General features: G+C 39.6%; 1 protein-coding gene across 1 annotated transcript in view; it reads right to left on the bottom strand.

The window, feature by feature from the left end:
* The window catches only part of ME3 (malic enzyme 3), a 128,474-nt gene that overhangs the window by 100,958 nt on the left and 9,681 nt on the right, over positions 1 to 17,835 (bottom strand). The window lies entirely within an intron of this gene.

Genomic DNA, 17,835 nt, shown 5'->3' with positions numbered 1-17,835 from the left:
TACTCTCAGAATTAATTTTTCACGTCCCTATAGCACTGTACTGAGCACACAGACTCTCATCTTGAGCAACGGCCCAAAAATTTCTAGAGAAAAACAGGTCAAGCCCTGGCTTGAAGTTTTAAATGAACCAGAGACTTCTGCGCATGAAAACAAGTTGTCAAAGTACTTCTTGCCATCCAAGAGCGGGTTTTAGTTATCTGTGAAGACCTAGCTAGCTAGAGCAATGTCCTTGCTCCTAACTGCTTCAGAAATGCTGTATAGATGTGCAGGTTTTTCAATTTTGAGAGTTCTGTGCTAAGGAATAGGGAAGAAGAAATGAAACAACAGTTCTCCTTGGCACAGATTAAAAAAAAATATGCCTTTTGCCAAAAGTTGTAGTTTAATTTTGGTCTCACTTTAAAAATAAACATTACAGAACATTAAAATCCTACATTTTATATCCCTTAAGCAGCAACAAAGTATCAATTAATGTCAAGCTAAATAAAAGGAAACAAACCAAAATTTTTTTTAATAGCTAGAAATTAATAGCTAGAAATGAGAGTCTTCAACTCCTTAAGCTCCTGGCTTCAACCACAAGGACAGAGCTGCTCTTCTAGCTGTCCAGGGCAGCAGTGGAAGCAAAACCCCAAATACCGTAAAACAATTCACTGAAGTAGAATCTCCCTCAGTTACATGAGTACGCCACACAGTCAGATATTAATTTAGGTAGAAAGGGACTTCCAGAGGTCATCTGGTCCTACCCCTGCTTAGAGCAGGTCCGCTTGCTCAGGATCATGCCTCCTTAGTAGGTTGCAAAAAACAGGTGGGTTTAACAGAGCAAAGAGAATAAAGTGACTGGAGCACAACGCTTATCTTATCATTTAGACTCACTTTTTGGAATAAAAGGGATGAAAACAGTAGAAAAATGAACATGGTTTTGGACACCCATAGCAAACCAAGTTTTGTTGTATTTTTTAATAACAATATTATAGTCATATGTTTGAGTTACGGCCCAACTGGGGCAGTACGGCTCAATTTAGGGTTAAACATGATGCACTGTCCTTTAAGGAGGACCATTACTCAATAGTTTCACTATGTAGGCCTGGTTACTTTGTATAAACGATGCAGACTTTGCTAGTGATTATACCCCTGAAGAAGGAACAAAAGACTGATAAAAAGGAAACATCCTGCTCCAGAAGGCACCGAAGGCCGGATGATTGCCAAAAAAGCACAAACTAGGGGAAAAATAGAGGCGGCAGGGGGAGATGGCGACCACCGACTCAATTCAAGACCTGAAAGACTTACCCAACTTCCTGAGCATGTGCTGTAGAATGAAAGAACACTGTACTTCTAATTCAAAGCGGAGAAAACCTTAGCCCAATAGAAATGGTGGCAGATAACTAACGACCAATAATGATTTAGGGGAAGGACTTTGGAAACTAAGTGGGTGAATCTAAAACTGTATAAACTGCTTGCTTGTTTAACTGCAGGGTGTGCTAGCTTCGTGGAATTACCACCTAGCACCCATCTTTGAGCAAATATGAAATAAATAATGTCTCTCCTGAGTGTGTGATTATTGGCTCGTTGCACACCGGGTGACGAATCCGCTTTTCGGACAACAATATGACGAGGAACAGAGACAATCAAAATATTTATTGCTGCTGAGACCTGGCAGGCTGTGCAAGGTGACCTAAACCAGGCATGCCAGACTTTCTCATCCTGGTGGAGTTCTGCACTGACACTTACTGACCAAGGGTCTGCATCTTTGTTCATCTGCCTGAAGGAAACAAAGCCAAGTGTCTCCTAATCTTAATCATCCCTCTCCCGTTCCCTGCTTCTCTCGTGTGGCAGAGGACAGCAGAATGGTGTCTCTCACTATCTGAATTAATCATAATTGGCACAATGAGACCCCAGGTCACATAACGCTGTACAGTTCTAGACAATATAATTACAGAGATACATTTATTTTAAGATTTTTTCCATTTGCTTATTCCCCTTTTGCCTCATTTTTCCTCAGATGGATTATTAAAAAACTCAGCTGGTTGTGTTCAGTGAGTTTATCTCTGCCTGTAGGACCCTTGGAGGAGGATGGCTTTTGTTATTTAAACCTTATTTCCTACTAACCTCTTCTGTCCTTCTAAAAGAAAATATATATACGTCAGTTCCCTCCTTCCACATTTTAAACTCCCTTTTCATTAGTCTAGCTTCTTAAGTTAGAGCTATTAAAATAAAAAAAACCTGCAATGTGGTAACAGCAAGAAGAGCAAAAACCAGCAGGTAGCGTTTTATTGTACTTAGTGACAAAAAGTAAAACTTTCTTTAAAAGAGTAAATAAAAACCAGGGAGTTTTAATATTTCATTTTAATCAAAAGCTGGAAAACTTCAAACAAAAGTTTTCCACTGAAAAATTTTGAAAGATACTTTTGTAAAGGGAAAAGTTCTAAACGGCAAATAAATGAAACCCTGAAGTAAGTTTTCACCTTAGAACCTTGGGGACAGACTTTTTAGTAGGGCCTGTAGCGATAGGACAAGGGGTAATGGTTTTAAACTAAAAGAGGGTAGATTCAGACTAGATATAAAGAAGAAATTTTTTATGATGAGGGTGGTGAAACACTGGCACAAGTTGCCCAGAGAGGTGGTCAATGCCCCATCCCTGGAAACTTTCAAGGTCAGGTTGGACGGAGCTCTGAGCAACCTGATCTGGTTGAAGATGTCCCTGCTTATGGCAGGGAGGTTGGACTGGATGACCTCTAAAGGTCCCTTCCAACCCAAACCATTCCATGATTCTGTGAACTGAAGGGCTGTTTCTAGCTGTTCCTATTCACAAAGACCTTGGGTTGATCACTTGTCCAGCACTACCAGCCCTACTGGAAAAGTTAAATAATATTTTCAGCTGATTCCCAACTTCTAAGTAGGCTTCAGCACGAAACAGCTCACTTCCTTGCACTCTACCACAAATCAACAGAGACCCACAAAAAGAATTGCAGGTCAAATTCCCTGAATGCCAGTGAGGTGAACTATGACAACCATAACAGAGGCCCCAGTTACAGTCTGAAAGGAAAAAAAAAAAAAAAACACCCACACACCCAAACCCAAAACCCAACCACAGTGATGACAAACAGCCAAAACAGATGAAACTGCACAGATCCATAGGGCTTCCTGCAGAAGCAGCTTGGAAACACATGCCAGGAGGGCTGCTTAGGCACCTGGGGTGCAAAAGTTGACAGATTAAAGTTACAAACAACGCAGTCAGGAAAGAAATGTATTTTAGAGCCAAAGCTGAAGAATGCTTTACCAGAGCTGCACCTCTCCAGACAGCAGATGAGCACTACTGGTCATACTGGTCCTTGCAGATGTCTTTATGGACACACTGTCACTCCGAGGACAATATTGAAGGCTAAGCCCACCATTGCCCTGACTCCCCTCCTGCCCTCAGGTCATCCTCAGGTGACACCTCCAGCATTGTAGTGGCAGAAATCTCCCCACAATTTTGAATGAAGGGACATGGCTTTCCATCTCCATATTTCCCCAAACAGCAACATTTTTTCCTTGGTTCTAGGTTTCAGTTTTATTTTCTTTCACATTCTCTGCAGAACCGAAGCCCAGTGTGATATACTCAGCCCAGCTCAGAGATACTCCTCAGTGAAGCAGATGAGTGCCCGGTGTCGTGGACACCCAGTAAGATAAAGTAGGTGCATTGGGAGCATAAACAAGCTTTAGGGTCTGCTCCTGCAGCTCCACAGGACATCCTAGGGAGTTTCCCCTGAGGCTGCAAGGATGAACCTGCTGGTTTTGCAGTCATTCCCTTAACAGCTAATAACAAATCCTCAGAGCCCGCTGTGCAGCAGATGACTTCAAAATATGTAGAAACTTCAAGCCCAGCCTGTGGCATCACAGCTATTTATTTATTTTAAATTAAAGCCAGGCACAGAGTAGATTATTACATAAAATAGACAAGGACTGTCTCCTTAAGAAAAAAAAATGTTTTTTTACATGGTTGTTTTTTTTCTAAAAAACTTCCAACATATAAAAACTGCTGTAAAGACCCTTAAGGCTTATCTCTACAGCTTTACCACCACGGTGTTATTTACTCTTTCACAGAGCTATTTGTATTGAAATTATATCATATCAATTTATTAAATATGTTTTGAGGCTGTGGAATATGTGCTTATGTGATGCACTTGAAGTTACAGCATCAGTTTATGGAAGTAATTTCCACTGCAGAGCTGTATTCTAGATACTGCTTTAGAATTCTTATTTTCTTATGAAATGAGAAAATTTACTTCATATAACTGTACATTTCAAATTAATTTTCTAGCTCTACTCCATCACACTAGGGCTTTTCACTATCAAGTCTCCATTCTATTTTCAAATTTTCTACTCATTTCCCATGAGAATTTAAGCAACTGGCTGAGAACCAATTACTTTTAAAAAATTCATTGATTTTAGATGTGCTAATTTTTGATGATAATCTTGTGTGGGGCTGGGGGGGGTATTTTTTGTTTGTTGGTTTGTTGGTTTTTAACCTTGGTGTGACTCAAAACTAATCTGCTTCAAGGGGAATCCACATTTCCTGACTCTTGGTGTTATTCTCTTCCCCACAAACACTGGAAAAAATGGTGTTGAGATTCAGGAGGTCAGGAACATCTGAGCATTACTAATGTGTTACATGAAGCAGAAAACTTGGTAATAAAGAAGAGATATCCACCCTACCTAGTTAGCCCTAGTGCTTGGTCCCTAAATCTGAGAAACTGAATTAGGCTAGTACATGTTGTCCTACTGCACAACCACCACCACAAGGCCTTCATCAATAACACATTCATCCCATCACCACCTCAGGTGCTGAGATTCTCTAGAAGTCCCTCTTAAGAAGTGGCTGGAAATCATACTTCTCCTGGAGGGACAGAGAAATCTGGGATTATTCACAGTCTCTTCTAATAGAAGAGCAAGAAGGCATCAAACAATAACAAGTTCAAACTGCAGGTTCAAAATAAAATGAGGTACTTCTTTATACAATACTCAGTCATCTTAAAGAACTCCTTGCCTTGTATGTTACTTCTTTGAATATGGAGTTTAAAAGCATTCAACAAACAGGGGAAAAAAACAGATTTTGAAGACTTTTAAATGCAATGATTTAAGCTAGTATGTCCCTGAGCCGCAAACTGCTGGCGGCACGAAGCACTGTCGCTGCTTGCTTGCCTATCCCCATTTTCCCCCAAGCATCTGCTGTTGGCCACTGTGAGAACAGTATACCAGAATAAATGGTCTGGTCTAATTAAAGCCATGTAGACATATCCAAGCAGTAAAATCATCAAGCTACCCGAGATACAAGAGAAGGTAGGATACGAAGAGCCATTTGCTTGGCAGGATACAAAGAACCCCAAATTAGTTCAAGTTTCTCATGTTTTTTCATACTGTTTCTTGCTGTGGGGTTCTCCACAGGCATCTTTAGCATCAATGCTCCAAGGCCAATTCATTGCAGAGCCGAGGCATGTGCCAGGGGATCTTACCACACAGTTTGTGCAGAAACCAAAATTCTGCTACTACCAAGTAGTGGCTTGTAACAAGATCCCCTAAAAAGGCAAAAGTATGTTCTAATAGTTTATAAAGCACTGAAACAGCATCAGGAACGACTCAAGTAGCTGCACATCATGGAACTGATTCTTAACACCAACACAGGACTGCACTTTCTATACAGTAACCTTCGCACTGAGGTGGTTATTATTCACAGGGGAACTGGATTTCCTAATGGCAGAGGACTGGGAATGAAGTAGTGGAATCATTGAGATTTCTTCACTTTCAGATTTTTCCTTTCCAAGCTGTGTAACAGGGGAAAACAAATCAGAGTTTGGGTGGAGGGAGGACAGAATAGAGTCAGCTTGACCAGCCAAACCCTACTGACAGAGCCAAATAACATCCAGCATCAGTTATTGGCCAAAAAGCCCTACGCTAACTCGAGTGTGTTCTGTAATTGAAATACATGTAGTTCCAGCCACAACAGCTAGGCAAAAATGCTGAAATAAGCTCAAATGTGGTACAGGTAGTGCTATGGAAATAGCACCCCTGACACAATGAAACATGTATGAACGGCTTTAGATGAACAGACTGTAAAGTAATAGATGAAAGGGTGCTTTTGCAATTTGAAACTGTTTGGATGTAACACCACTGTTACTGCAAGGCTATCCAGAAGGAAATTTTACTCTATAGAAAACAAGATTACAAAGCAGCTACATCATCCAGAGGGTTTTTTTCTATATGCACACACACAGAGAACTCCTAAATGTACCAGGATGTCTCTCAAACTTCTGCTTGTGGGGGAACTCTATGGCCATAAAAGGTCTTTACAGAAAAGAGGCTGACTATGTGAACTGTCACTGAAAAGACTGGCAAGGCACAATCTTCCTTTGGAACAGCAGCATAAAACCCATCACACAGTCTCTACTAAAAACATGTAAACATGTAGGCAGCTAACAGCACTTACAGGATTTATGCATGTTTCCCTCAGATAAACAGTCAAGACAAAACTGATGTCTTGCAAGTTTGTGAAGCTAGAAACTAAGATGCAGTGCTTCTTGAAAGATGCTTAATACATTTAAGAACTGAATGCCTTTCTGAAGTGCTGAAGCATAGCACAGAAAAAGAGTGCGTCATTTAGTTAGATCCCCATCCCTGTGCCAAATCTGTCTGAAACCCCATGCTAACAACTGACAACACTTCTGAACTGAGTCTTGCTAAGCATAGACAGCAGGTTTTTCTTGGTGTTTAATGAACGTGAGATCTGTCTGAAAAAAATACCTCAAAACATCTTTTCCCTTTTTATACAGAAACACATGCTTTATTTGTGGAAAGGAGACTTGACAACACTCTACAAATGAGCGGAGCCCCTTCTGGGCTCACAGATGCAGCAAACCCTTTCAAAATCCAAACACCCACACAGAAGGGGTTGCACCACAACACAGATGAGGGTCCTCTGAGGGTCTGTGAATTGCTATGGTGGTAAAGCTTTATGTTCAAGCATGAACATTTGCTTTAGGGCAGAATGTGTGTCACAAGGCCCTGAAGATAATTGCTGCAGCAGTTCAAGATCTTATAGTCTCTGATGGTCCAATTTGATTGTCTGGCCTTGAAGTTGATTGCCTCTGTCGTAAGGTCAGCAAGAGCCTACCATGTCCACATAAAGCATGAAGCAATGAGCTTAAACCACTGATGAAGGGACAATTGTGAAGCAAGGTAGATGTAACTTTCCAAACTCCCTCTGAACTTAGCTCATTAACTCCAGAACACCAATTACCAAACACCATCCAAGATACTTCCCTCGACAAGCATCTTTTTTGGAAGGATGATGAGCTACTATTTGAAACGGAAGTCATCACTTATTCTGGCGTTGATGAAGAACTGCTTTTTGGAGATCCATCAGACTACTTGCCTCATATTTGGGACCTCTTCCACCCAGGTATCTCTACAGAAACCTTTTGTATGTACCTTCCAATCAGGCAAACCTTATAGGTGTTGCAGGTAGGAGGGCATTTCCATCAACTGGCCAAAAAAACCCTGAGTACTGGCAATCACCAGAAGCTGTGGAGTTCTAAGCAACCCTGTTCCAGAAAACAGACCTCATAAATGGGCTCTTCATTCCTCTCTGAAAGAGCTGCCCACTTCAGATGAGAAGCAGCAAAGAACATACCATAAACTATAACTAGTTAGTGCAAACCAATTAAGAACCCAAGATTTAAAAGACATCATTATGGAATTAAATATTTTAAATAATAAAATACGAAAGCTAAAAAGATCAATGTAATTGTATAAAGTTATCTGCAAATAACTTTCTCAGCTTTCATACTAGTCATCATTGTGAAAGACTAGTCCATGGGAAAAGTACCCTCCTGGGCAATGAACAACTTTCCACCTGGAAATGCTCAGCAAATGCATTAATAATTTCTGGATTAACCATATGTGTTGCCATTCTCAGCATCAGAATTACGAGCTCCTGGCATATGTCAATCATTCCCATTAAGTTTGGCTATGCCAATCAATACAGTCGGGGGGGGGGGGGAGAAGAAAAAAAAGGACAAGCTTTTAGGGTCACAAATTCTTCTCCAAATACTGGAAATTTTTGTTTACTCAAGACCACTTAACCAAGCTATAATTTGTGGGTTTAGTGCTGCATGATTCACCAACATTGAGGTAGCCCACAAAGAAATATAATTTTCAAAGAATTCCTTAAAAATGTGGGTGGGAAATCCCTGTTTGTTGTACTAGAGGTCTTCAACTCTTTGACTCTGCTGTGGACTAGTGCAAAAATCAGCAAGCAGCTGTCATACAGACCACACCAGATTTACACTGTCAAGGTGCAAGCACAGAGGTCTGGGGAAGCGGAGGTGTACTGACGCTCAAAGGGGTCAGCGTACTTTTCCATATTCTAAGCTTTTAGCCACCACTTTAAGTCTTACTAAAGCAAGATGCTCTCACACAAGAGAAAAGAGTAATTCATAATTTGCACATCCTATTCCAAAGCAACAGAAACAGACATAACAGCACAACTGAGGTACATCATCAAGAACAGTAAGACAATGTGAAATGCATTTGCATATTTTGTATTTTAAGAATAGAATTAGATATAGATTCTGCTCCAAAAAGAAATTCTAATTCTATCCAGAAATGGTTCATATGGGAATTCATACACCAGTCTCTAAGTAGAAAGCATGTAACAAAAGAAATGAGACCCTGGGGGCATCACTGATGGAAAAAAAAAACCCCAAACCACCAAACAAAAACAAACAAACAAAACCCCACCACCTCCACCCCAAAACCCAGTATGGATGAAAAGTCTCCCTAGCTGAAAAAATGGAAGTGGTAAGGTGAACTGAAAGACTACAGGAAAGCTGTAAATGAGTTGCAGAACTAAAACCCTAGTCTGTATTTTGAGATTTAAAGAAAACTTTGCTAACAAAACCTAAATTGTACTTTTGTTAATATTGAAAGTAGAACTGCACTTTCATAACAAATTATATTAAAAACAAGCATAGGGGAATAATTAAATAAATACATAACAGCTGCTGATTATGAAAAGCTATAATTACCAATACCATATTTTAACTGAAAAGCCATGATGTCTCCCAATAACAGTTAGATTCAAAAATTCTGCCACAGTCCTCTTTATAGGATTGGTGATTCCTGGATCCGCCACTTGGGAGTTATGATGGGTCACAGACCATACCCAGTAAGCAGACCCACTGTTTTCAAGGGTAAGAGTTTAGTAGTGTGCATGCAGACCTTGCGGCTGGCCTCAGTGGCAAAGAATTGTCTTGGGTATGTTTAATTTGTTAGTACAGATACTACTTATGTCTGCTGTATGTCATTTGGGATTTCTTGAGTTTTTACATCAGCAGGAATCCAGTACAACACAACATTCAAAGTAGTCCCATTCACAGTAGCCCCATTCACAGAAAGTGTTGACTGAAGTGTTCCCATGAGACAGGAATGAGCTCAAGCTACAAAGCCTGTATTAAGAGACCATAACCAGATTATGAATGCAAACATTTAATTATGTCACTGTGACTAGCTCACATGGCAAAGCAGCCCATCAGCTGTGGTTTTAAACGAGCCTCAGGATGTACTTGTCAATTAAGAGTCCAAGGAAGGCTGCTGGTGATCACAAAACAGTTGAGATCTGGCAGATTACCTGGATGTTGACGTGGGTAATACATCATACTTGATTTTGATTTTAGAGGTCAAGCTACAACCTTCCTGGATATCACACACACACACCTCCAACCACCATTTCCCCAAGAGCTTATATGTTATTATCTACAGTACCTACCCTTTAAAATTGTTAAAGGGTTACAAACATCTCTTTTAACACCATCATACCACCAACACTGTGCTTCATCAGGCATCAGGTTAAGATGAACAGGTATTTCTAATGGAAAATCCTCAATTCAAATTCAAGTCAGATGTTTTCCTAAAGTGTTTCTAGATGTATCAGAAAGCTCAGTAAACTGTGGGTAGTTAAAGTAGTTACACGCTCACATCCAACAAATGAATTTATTTGTGGCAAAAAGCATCTGGATTAAAAAATGGTTTCTCTCTTCTTCCCTTGGTAGCTCAACAGGTTTGCCAGATGAATAGAAAATCTTGCAAATCTTAAACTTGACTGTAAATTCTCACCACTTTAAGTCCTCAAAGGGCAAGAGAGAGGCATATGCATTCATTCTACCTTTGTTTTCTTGAGATATACCAGTAAAGTTTAAAAGAATGATCTGTTCCTTGACTTCAGGGTGGCACAATATACCTGTACCTGTACTAATGTGCTGCAAAGAGCTACTGATGCAGAATGGAGAAGAAAAGTAGCTGCGCTGCAGCTATTGAGTATTTTATACCTGTAAACTGCATTATGCAGACTTCACTCCCTTCCCCACTGTACAGGATCAGTTTTTCTTTTATTCATTTTGAGAGGTTTATTTTTGCTAAAATATGGACAACAGTAAACTAACTGGAAACAAAAATATTTTATACAAGATTTCAGAAACAGAAATAGCACCTAGTTCTACGGTGTCTTTTAAAAAGCCAGGTTCAAGGCCTGTTTCACCACTTGCCCATCCTGCTTATCCTCAAAAGCCCTCTAGGGAGCATTACCAGGATGATCAGGCTGCTATGACCAAGGAAAGGTCTGAAGTACTGTCTGTGCTTTACAGTACACTTAAGCATATGTCTATCTGCTGTGGGGCAGCAGATCACTCTGAGGTTCAGATACCTCTCTCTCTCATCTTTTTTTCAGTGATCTGATGCCAACAGACAAGATCATACATGTTCCTTCCTGAAACGGTCTGCACAAAGGTCTTTCAATATCACAAACAGGCTGAAGTTGGGCTGCTTACCAGGATAAATGGACAGACAGAACCAGGACCTGGGTTCCTCCAAGCCAGCCCAAGTACAGCATAGACACAGGCAACATACCAATTTTCTTTTGCTATCACTCTTCATTTTATTATAGGACAGAGATTTTGCTTCTCATCTCCTTACCTTGTACTTGTGATGGTAAAAAAAAAAAAACAAAACCTCCCAGTGTCAGATGAAAATCCGTTTTTGACATCTATGTCAGATTCAGAATAAGGTTATATTAATAGCATGGAATGTTTCACACTTTTCTCAAAAGTGTTACAGATTACCCACAGAAAGCAGCTTTAGGCTTGAAGCTATGAATTCATTTCCCAAGCATTTCCATTCATGATCTATATCCAATATTCATAAAGGTGAGCTCTAAAAGAGATGGCTTGTGCAAATACATCCAGAATGTTCTATTCAAAGCTCAGCACTTGAAAGCTGTTATTGCTTCACAGAAATGTTAATTGTAAAATACAAAGTGCACAAAATAATGGGTTAATACAAAGTAGATAAACATATCACTTTTCCATCACCAGATTAAAAGAACTGAAGCATGGATTAATGGCTGACAAGAAACACCGTAAGTTAACTGATGTCCACCTTAACAAATCAGTTACATGACAAGACATATTCAGTCTTTTAACTTCAGTGTTTAACAGAAGATAAGGATATGCCTTTGAACATTCTTTAAAAGTCATCATATGCTGAGAGGTCAGAGTGATTTTAGCATGATGTAGAAGATGTTGATGTTTTGCAGATGGCAGTAGCAATGCCTCTTCCTGCAGGAAAATCAGAAGGTTTTCATTTCAGAGAACAGCAGGGGTGAATTAGGACTCAGAATGAGGAGGCCAGATTCTGCCAAAAATCATGGTCTAGGCACATGCATGTGCTTGTTTATGGAACAAAGCAAAACAAAACAGTGTCAGACAAATTTCATGTAAAGTTCTACTTTGATGAGTATCCAAATTATACTAAAGTTGCTCAAATCCTATATTGTTGGGGATGTATATTTTGTACCTATCAAAATCTTACTTCAGACTAAAACGTTGTGGTAAGTACAGAGGGGTGCCCCTGCAGTTGCACAGTCTAAATTAGCTTCCTATTACATGTAAGGTTATAGAATCAGGTACCTCCCTACTCCATTATGCCGGCCTCAGTCAAAATTTCTGCGTAAAAGTTGTCCTGATGCTTCTCCAAGCCCTTCTCTCCCCAGACAAAAGAAAGCAGCTCTGCAAAGCTTGAGGTTACCTGAATAACTTAGACACACACACTAAATAAATAAATAAATAAATAAATATTCCAAAAGCCAACAACTTCTAAACTACATTTATGTTGGAACAGCATTGCTAAAACTCAGCATGAAGCAAACATTCCTGGTTTATTTTTGTCCTCACTAAAAATCCATGCCTTGGAGTATTTTTTTAAACAGATCTGGTCATCCACATTCATATTATTCACAGATCTTTCTACCACTGAATTTTCCCACCAGATCTCAGAATTTGTGCATCATCCTGAACCTGCTATCAGGTCTTTCTACACGGATCAAGGAGATAGGATTCCACTTCCTGACTGTTAAGCACTGCATTTAAGGATCTGTAGGATCAAAACCCAAACATTTACACAATGTTGCTGATCTCAAGCTTTCTTTTCAAGAAATACACAGACTTTTTGCTTGCAAAGATGCCTGGTATGTAGAAGAGAGACCAAGTTTGCCATGGCTGTGGGGTTTTATTCCTTTTGTCACACCTTATAGGCAATCCTCACTATGGTCTTTGTTACTGCTACAGTTCACTTGTTTTCCCAAACCTAAGAATGAGGAAGCTGGGACAAGGGCATTGTGAACCAGAATAGCAAACGTATCAGAATATGTACTTTTGCAGCAAGACAAAGTGGACCAAAATTTAACATCTAAGTATTTGGGGAGGAGAAAAGGTTTGCCCTCCTTGGCTTGGAGGCAGACCCTGGCTCCAAACACCCTTAATGTGTCTGTTTAAACAATCATATTTTAACCAAACTGCTCAGTTACTGCATAGTACCTGGGAATGACAGGTCAAGCTCCTACACTAGCATTAAAGAATGTAGGATCTAAACCCACTACTAATATTAGGGTCTGCCATACTGCTTGAGGACTTTCCTTTTATCCACTACTCTTCTGCTCCTCCTTTTTTAAATTAAAGGAAGAAAGTGATTCAATGAAAAATTTCCATGTGACCTCAGCAGTGCGAAGCTGCGAGCAAATTTATACATTCAAAAGTTTTAACACCTGAAGTGACTGTGTTTTTCTTCTCATTCATTTAATAAGGCAAATGCCAACTGGATACATTATAAGCTGTCTGAACCTCATCCTGCAAGTTCATTTTATTTTTGCAGTTGATTTTGTTCTGTCTGGTAATACACAGTAATACAGATATATTATTGTTTTTTTAATTTTGTGTCTCTTCCCTCTGAATGCAGAGCAGAAGTGCATCACCATTTGTTTACAACCCAGCTGTGCTCCTATAAAGCCACTCCTCAGAGAGGCTTTGGCCAGAAGACAGTCATAGTCTTACAGCAGTGGGATACTAAATCAAAAACCTATGCCCTAGTTCAGCAAAGCACTTTCTTAAACAATATGAAGCCAATAAGGCTATAACTCTGAATACTTTACTGCAAAGGGCTGTAATTACTCATTTGTTTCCCATCAAATTCAATCTGCCTTGGATCTAGTCCTAGACATTTGCTGGAAGGTGTCATTAAATAAAATGAGAGGAAAGTCAAGCCAATAATCTCTCAATTTCTAAGAAATCACTGCTTGTAGCATGTGTCCAATCAGATGCTTAAGCAGCAACCACAGGGGGACCACACATCACACCCAGGTCTCTGGCCCACTAGCTTTAAGCGTAAGTATTTACCCTATTTTGGTTCTCTCTTTGAATTATTACTTTAATAATGTACACGAGGTAATTACCTCAAGTTTACAGGTATTGGCATCTGTAACTTACAGAGAGTGAGACTGGAAGTTTTGAACTGTTACATAATAAACACAGAAATTTTAAGTGATTAACTAAGCATATTAATGGAAAAAAATGAAGTGAGCTCTAGTAAACAGAATTTAAAAAAGCTTCCTAGAACAGCTGCTTATTAGTGCTCACTTCCTTTGCACACAGCTTTTGGGAAATAATTCACAAAATGCTTTTCATTTTATAAAACATTGCATATTTGATGGCATGTATGGGATATAGCAGTTGATATATCACATATGTTTCTAACTGGCTGTGGCTGAGAACATTGTTGGTACAGATAAAAGATGCTATGATAAGACAACCGAGCAAACAGGTATGCTGGCTGAATGGTTAGGGAATTAATTTGGAGAGACTCATGTTCACTTACTTGATCTGCCACAGATGTCCCAAATTACCTTGGGTTAGCTAAATTCAGTTCCCCACTGAAGTGAGAATAACTATTTCCCTGTCTCAGAAATGTGCTCCAAAACTAAATGTGAAATATAATATGCCAACATGATGCCCAAGGCTGCCCGATTGTCTCTCGAATGCATATCAGTGATTCAGAAACTGCCCTCCATAACTATTTGATAGGAAACACAACGGAGCTCAAAATTGTTAGATTTAATGCAGTGAGCATGTTAGGACTCCAATAGCTTGAACTTCAATGCCTGAATGAATCTCATTAAAGAAAAGCAGAAGCTGAATGATACATGCCTTGAAAATCATATTATGTGCTGAATGCCTCCAAGAATTTGGAATAAGAAATAATAAACCACAAGTATTTCTTCCAGTGACGTTGTTTTCTTTTCTTTTTTCCCAAGTCTTGATGTTCAAATTCAATAGTTGCTATATTTTGCCAGAATCTGGCAACCACTGCCAGGGCTGATGTGTCTAACCACAATCTCACTGGACTGAAAAAGTAATCTGTGTTTCCACTTCAGGCTCAAGTTGGAGAAAATTCTAAACCCAAGTGTTGCATTCTAGATAATGAAGATGTTTCTTAATTTGTAGAGCAATAAATAAGTATCTTTACAACTTCTAGTATCTTTTTTTCTTCACCTCGTATTTGTCAGGTGAATTACCAAACACGTATATAGATGTTCTCTCTGAAGAATGAGCTTTGAGATCTACCCTCTCATGTACCGGTATCTCAAGGCATGTCCTCTGTTTCCACCTAGATATTTTATTGGGGAAAAAAAATGTAAGGACTTTGGCCATTGCCCCAGGATTTCTGAAAGTCCAGAAGCTGGCTCGGAGCTACAGTCTTACATGCAGAGTTAATCTGCAAGTGGGCAGTAAATCCAATGCCTCCACAAGATAATCACCCTCTGCATATGTACAGACTATATGTAAAGCAGATGCTGGATACCCAGAAGTCCCAGATATATGGCCCATCTCATCCAGAATGGAGATGAGGAATATCTGCAATGCATAAAGTAATATGTACCCAGACAGTCCCACCACCATGCACACCACAGGTCTGGAAAATCTCACATACTAGAGGCTCCTCAGCCCAAGTGCCTCACCTCTCCTAGCAGCATTTTTCTGCCTGGATAGGAAAAAGTAACGCTGCCTCAAAGTTAAGATTGAAGCTTCTTTTTAACATAAAGCATTTCCCATAGTATGAAATTACTACAAACCTGAAATTACTACAAACCTGAAATTACTACAAACCTGAAATTACTACAAACCTGAAAGGGAAGAGGCTCACAGAACTTCAAGCAAATTTGGTTTGGGCCCCAAATCAGGGGGGGATTGCATGCAATCATTGCAATCAGCTCAGAGTTTGAGAAAAATTTTGCAACACTAGGAAAATTAAAACCAGTGGTGAACTGACCAAGTGACTGTTTTATCAACAAGACTGAAGTTTATGCCTCCTACAAGCATACTTGATACAGTACTACAGTTCACTTGACACAGTACTACAGTTCAGAGATTATATTATGATGATGCCAAGCAAAGACATTGAGAAAGACTTGAGAATGGTTTCAGCTGTCCATTGCTTCCTAGAAGATCTGTAATCACATTCTCTGCTCTTTTTCCCTACTCCAACACTGTGGAACGTTTAAGGTCCTGTGAGCTGCTTTATTTATTCTCTGACATAAAATAAAAAGTTAAAAGCATCCACTTCACTAAATTTGCTATTCCTCAGGAAATACTAATTGAAAACTTCTTGCTCTGTGTTACAAATTGCAGTGCAAATATTATGATTCTGTAAGTCAAACAAGATTAATATCCCTCTTTCCCTGCAGGAAATCTTAATAAATCCTACAAGGGTTTCCAGCTTTGCAGGAAGTGAAACTGCTGGACTCTCACACACTTTTATATTTGGCTTCAGTGGGAAACTCATTTTGCAACTCCACCAAATACCAGTTACATTCCTACAAGCAAAGCAGTCCAGCTGCCAGTCAATAGGACATTTGACCTTGCAGAGAAACCTGAAAGGCACTTGTACAAAACAACAAGATCTGGTTACAGTTGCGCTCTCACTGCCAAAGCCATTAAAACTTATCTTTAAAATGCAATTAACTTTTAAAAAGTGACCAACACCAAACCTATTTTCCAGCAGCAGCCAGAGCCTTGCTGCAGCTTTCCAGCACCTTTGCATCGCTTCTTTTCTATTTATGAGAGAAATGACCTCGTTATCTTATAACTTCAAATACAGTTAACATGTTAAATCCAAAACAATTACTTGCCTTTAGGGAGAGTGCCCAGTTTTAGCAAGCATCAGTCATGCATTCATTCTGGTTTCATAATCCCAGTTACCCTTGACCAGTGGATATTTGGAAGGTCACAATTCAAAGGCACTTTTGTAAGTTTTATTAAGCTACTACAACAACTCTCCAGGGCAGCTTCAAGCTCTCCAAGATATCTCGCTTAGTGTCCTTGTTTTTCCTCCAGCAGCTCTTGTGAAAAAGCCCAGCTCTTTCTTCTTGCCTGCATGCCAGAGGACAGCTTTTGGCATTGGAAAGGCATCACTGAGTTGGTTGCTCCAAAGGTCATAAGGAAGATGAATGAGCTTGGATAGATAACACTAAAAGAGTATGAAAAAGTACTTCTGATTTTTGGGACACACAACTATGGAAGCAGCTAGAGCCTTCATGCGATTCTCTATCACTAGAAATTGATGATATTGGAAAATTCCATTTCTGCTTTGAGATTTTGTCTTTAACAATTAATAAGCACAATTTGTCACATATGCTTCCATTTTAATTACTATCTATTAACAGAGCAAGATGTGAAATTTCACACTATACTAGCTTTAATCTTATCCTTTTGTGATCAACTGATCTTACATCTTGAATGGTGCCATTGCTTATTCCTAGATTCAAAAAAGGTTCGATGCAAAGTTGATTGAAATCAGCAGAAAGCCTCCCAATGGCTTAAACCTATGCTGCCTCTTAGAAACCAAAAAGCAATGCTCAGGGAGACCTCTGTGCTGTTGCAAGGGTTTTTTTTTTCCCCTCGACGTAAGCCAGTAAAAGCTGCTGGCATCAGCATATGGAGTGAAAGGCATGTCACACATGTCTCTTTCTAATAAATACTGCTGCACATCACAACCTGGGCAATTTACCAAACCTAAGAGGCATCTGTTGCATGTGTGCAATGAGAAACAAGTCCCAGTGGTATGTGCACTGAAAATCCTCCAAACTTGAGGGAAAAAAATTCTTTTATTACCTTTGAGCAACTAAGTTTGTGTTTGAATGTGATTTACTTGACAAGCTTGTAAGACACCAACGTAAGCAAATTCACTAGTGAGTATAAAGTAGCAGACACCACAGAACGCAAGCCATTCTGCACTACAATCAGCATTAACTTACGCTTCGTAAGTTTATGCTTGGTAAGTTTTCTGTAGATGCACCTACCTGGAGCACATGGTCACATTTATCATTGCTTTCTGTCACTTTCACCCATCAAGCCCAGCTATCTACGAGGCACCGGGAGAAGAGAGAAGTTTTCAATTCTTCCTCCCAACACCCTCATCACT

Source organism: Aquila chrysaetos, chromosome 19 (assembly GCF_900496995.4).
Source record: "Aquila chrysaetos chrysaetos chromosome 19, bAquChr1.4, whole genome shotgun sequence".
In the NCBI taxonomy this organism is placed as follows: domain Eukaryota; kingdom Metazoa; phylum Chordata; class Aves; order Accipitriformes; family Accipitridae; genus Aquila; species Aquila chrysaetos.
This window is presented reverse-complemented; position numbering and strand designations above follow the sequence as displayed.